Raw genomic sequence first — 4,961 nt, 5'->3', positions numbered from 1 at the left:
GCAATACGGAGGTGGGCGTGAGATTGTGCAGCTGGAGGCCGTAGAACTCCAGAAGCCCGCGGAGAAATGGATGAATTGGAAATCCCAGTCCCCTTATTAGATAGGGGACGAGGCACACCCGCTCTCCTTTAGAAGGATTGGGGGTGCTCTCCGCTTGTTTTCCGCCATTGTAGGTGGCGAGACCGGCTCGGACCGGGACCATGTATGCCCGAGGGAGAAATCCCTTGGCCTAAAGCGACACTAACTCGCTATGCGGGATGGTGCAACTCTCCCAGTCCTCGGGTTTGGGACCAGAGGGGTGAGGGGAGGAGCTGCGACGGCTGGTCATGTTGGAATGGACCTTTGCTGGAAGCGCTCTGATGCAACTCGCGGAAAGGAGAAGATGTGGTTTGGACCTAAATCCCCATCCCGTTAAATAGGCGGCTCTTTTATACGGCTAGGGGTGTGGATGTAAAAACGCCCCGGCTTTTCGCATTTGTTTGACACGTGGAAGACGGCCATTATTGGGCGTGGAAGCCGAGGAGCACTACATTACAAAAATCGGACATTATTCCTACAGGTACACAAGATTTGGAGAAGAACCCGCCTTGCAATGCCGAACAATCTGCGTGCCGGACTCGTCGTCATTGAAGCCTGGTTCGGGGGCTACTAAGGGAGTCCTGGATTAGGGGGTGTTCGGATAGCCGGACTATACCTTCAGCCGGACTCCAGGACTATGAAGATACAAGATTGAAGACTCCATCCCGTGTCCGGATGGGACTTTCCTTGGCATGGAAGGCAAGCTTGGCGATGCGGATATTCAAGATCTCCTACCATTGTAACCGACTCTATGTAACCCTAACCCTATCCGGTGTCTATATAAACCGGAGGGTTGTAGTCCGTAGGCAATCAACTCCATATACAACAATCATACCATAGGCTAGCTTCTAGGGTTTAGCCTCCTTGATCTCGTGGTAGATCTACTCTTGTACTACCCATATCATCAATATTAATCAAGCAGGACGTAGGGTTTTATCTCCATCAAGAGGGCCTGAACCTGGGTAAAACATCGTGTTCCCTGCCTCCTATTACCATCCGGCCTAGACGCACAGTTCGGGACCCCCTACAGAAGATTCGCCGGTTTTGACACCGACAACAAGGCTCGGCTTGATTGTGCAGCCAGGCAGATTCAATTGACTCATTTGTCTGAGGATGTAATTGTGTTTGCCGCTCGGGATAATGCAATCCGTCTATTTTCTCTCAATGAGAAAGGTGAACTGGATGCCATCTCCCAAATTCCAGTTGTGTGTGAATATCAAGACGTCTTTCCAGAAGAGCTTCCAGGAATGCCTCCGCACCGGCCAGTTGAATTCATCATCGATCTTGAGCCTGGCACGGAACCAGTTTGCAAGCGTCCTTACAAGCTCGGACCAGAAGAGTTGAAGGAGCTGAAGAAGCAACTCAATATTCAAGAGAGAATGGGTCTCATCCGACCTAGTTCTTCTCTGTGGGGTTGTGGAGTACTTTTTGTGAAGAAGAAGGATGGAACGGACCGACTTTGTGTTGACTACCGTCCATTGAACAAGAAGACTATCAAGAACAAGTACCCACTTCCCAACATCAATGAGCTGTTCAAACAACTCAAAGGTGCCCAAGTATTCTCCAAGCTTGATCTCCGTATGGGCTATCACCAGATTCGAATCCGTGAGCAAGATATTGCCAAGACGGCTTTCAGAACAAGCTATGATTCATATGAATACACTGTCATGACTTTTGGCCTCGTCAACGCTCCTCCGACTTTCTCTCACATGATGAACTTCATCTTCAACGCCTACACAAATGACTTTGTTTTGTTCTATCTCGACGACATTCTGGTCTTTTCGAAGAACAAGGAAGGTCATGCCAAGCACTTGCGTTTAGTGCTCGATAAGCTCAGGGAACATCAGTTCTACGCCAAGTTCTCAAAGTGCGAGTTTTGGCTCGATGAGGTTCTCTATCTTGGGCATATCATCTCTGCCAAGGGCATAGCAGTGAATCCTGAGAAGGTGCCTGCAATTGTGAATTGGGAACCACCTCAGAACGTGAAGCAACTCCGTAGCTTCCTTGATCTCGCAAGCTACTGTCGAAGGTTCGTTGAGAACTTTTCAAAGATCGCGAAGCCTCTTTCAAACCTTCTCCAGAAGCACATCAAGTACATTTGGTCTCCGGAATGTGACATTGCTTTCAACACTTTGAAAGAGAAATTGGTCACTGCTCCAGCTCTGACTCCTCCTGATGAATCCAAACCGTTCGAGGTCTTCTGCGATGCATCTCTTCAAGGTCTTGGTGCAGTGTTGATGCAAGAGAAGAAAGTTGTGGCTTATACCTCTCGCCAGTTGAAGCCCAACGAGAAGAACTACCCCACTCACGACCTCGAGTTGGCGGCAGTTGTGCATACTCTTTTGACTTAGAGACATCCCTTATTGGGAAGAAAAGTGGACATTTTCACTGACCACAAGAGTCTCAAGTACATCTTCACTCAGCCTAATCTCAACCTCAGGCAGACTCGTTGGGTCGAAATGATTCAAGAGTATAACCCGAGTATCAAGTATACTCCAAGAAAGGCCAATGTGATTGCTGACGCTTTGAGCAGGAAGGCGTACTGCAATAGTCTGATTCTCAAGCCTTACCAACCCGAGCTTTGTGAAGCTTTCCGCAAACTCAATCTGCAAGTTGTTCCTCAAGGTTTCCTCGCCAACCTTCAAGTCTCTCCTACTTTGGAAGATCAGATTCGCGAGGCTCAACTTCTTGATGCTATGGTGAAGAAGGTGAAGATTGGGATTGCCAAGAGCCAACCCAAGTACAAGTGCTATCGCCTTGATGACAAGGATACTCTCTTCTTCGAGGATCGTATTGTTGTGCCCAAAGGTGACCTTCGTAAAGTTATCATGAACGAGGCTTACAATTCACTCCTCTCCATCCACCCTGGGAGTACGAAGATGTATCAGGACCTCAAGCAGGCTTATTGGTGGACTCGAATGAAGCACGAGATTGCTCAGTTCGTGAATGAATGTGATGCCTGTAGAAGAGTGAAGGCAGAACACCAAAGGCCAGCTGGTCTCCTCCAACCTCTTGCCATTCCAGAATGGAAGTTTGACCACATTGAGATGGACTTCGTGACTGGGTTTCCAAAGTCCAAGCGTGGGATGATGCTATATTCGTTGTCATCGACAAAATCACTAAAGTGGCTCATTTTCTGCCTATCAAAGAGTCTATCACTGCAGCTCAATTGGCGGAGCTTTATACCTCTCGAATTGTCTCGCTCCACGGCATTCCACAGGTGATCTCTTCAGACCGTGGCAGCATCATTACCTCCAAGTTTTGGGATTCTTTTCAGAAGGCCATGGGCACCAACATCCGCTTCAGCACAGCTTTCCATCCTCAAACTAGCGGTCAAGTCAAGCGTGCCAATTAGATTCTTGAAGATATGCTCAGGGCTTGCGTTATCTCCTTCGGTATGAAGTGGGAGGATTGTCTTCCATATGCTGTATTCTCCTACAACAACAGTTTTCAAGCAAGTTCGGGCAAGGCCCCATTCGAAATTATGTATGGCAGGAAGTGTCGTACTCCTCTTAACTGGTCAGAAATCAGTGAACGTCAACTTCTTGGAAATGACTTGATCACAGAGGCAGAGGAGATGTGTAAAGTCATTCGTGATAACCTCAAAGCAGCGCAATCGCGCCAGAAGAGATACTATGATGGTAAGCATCGTGATTTGTCTTTCGAGATCGGAGATCATGTTTACCTCCGCGTCTCTCCAATGAAAGGTACTCGTCGCTTCGGTATCAAAGGGAAGCTTTCCCCTAGATACGTGGGTCCTTTCAAGATCGTCAGCAAGAGAGGCGATCTCGCCTATCAACTCGAGCTTCCTTCAAACTTTGCAAATGTGCATGACGTGTTCCATGTCTCTCAGCTCCGCAAGTGCTCCAAGACTCCTGACCGCACCATCAACTTCGAAGACATTGATCTCCAAGAAGACCTTTCTTATCGTGAGCACCCCGTGGCTATTCTTGAAGAGACTGAACGCAAAACTCGCAATAAGTCAATCAAATTCCTCAAAGTCAAGTGGTCACAACATTCCGACCGTGAAGCCACCTGGGAACGCGAGGATCACCTCCGTTCTGAGTACCCGGCGTTCTTCTAGTCCTAGATCTCGGGACGAGATCCTTTCATAGTGGTGGAGTGTTGTAACACCCCGGATGTAATTTACCTTATATGTACTCCAACTCTTGCCGTTTCCGGCGCTAAGTTATTTTATTTACTCGGGTTCGGGTTTTTGTCTCCGTGTGTTGTGGTCGTTGTCATGCATCTCATATCATGTCATCATGTGCATTGCATTTCCATACGTGTTCGTCTCATGCATCCGAGCATTTTCCCCGTTGTCCGTTTTGCATTCCGGCGCTCCTATCTCCTCCGGTGGTCCTTTCTACCTTCCTTTCGTGTGTGGGGGTTAAACATTTCCGGATTGGACCGAGACTTGCCAAGCGGCCTTGGTTTACTACCGGTAGACCGCCTATCAAGTTTCATACCATTTGGACTTCGTTTGATACTCCAACGGTTGACCGAGGGACCGAGAAGGCCCAGTGTGTGTTGCAGCCCAACACCCTTCCAATTTGGCCCAAAACCCACCTAAGATCTCTCCATCATCTCGGTCGTTCGATCACGATCGCGTGGCCGAAAACCGCACCTCATTTGGACACTCCTAGCTCCCTCTTTGCCTATATATAGACCTCTCCCCGAAAATCCCGGGTTTTCTCTCCCCCCAAACCCTAAAAAATCCCCTCTCCACGCGCCGGACGTGTCCGTACGCGCCGGACACACCACGCCGCAGCGCCGCACCAGTGGCGTCCCGCCACGTGGTGCCAGCCGCCCGCCGCCGCCGAGGCCCACGGAGCCCGATCCGGGCCCCCGCGGCCCGTCTCCTCGTCGTCACCGCCCGCGGG

This window comes from Triticum aestivum, chromosome 5A (assembly GCF_018294505.1).
Source record: "Triticum aestivum cultivar Chinese Spring chromosome 5A, IWGSC CS RefSeq v2.1, whole genome shotgun sequence".
Lineage (NCBI taxonomy): Eukaryota > Viridiplantae > Streptophyta > Magnoliopsida > Poales > Poaceae > Triticum > Triticum aestivum.
Note: the sequence above shows the minus strand (reverse complement) of the source record.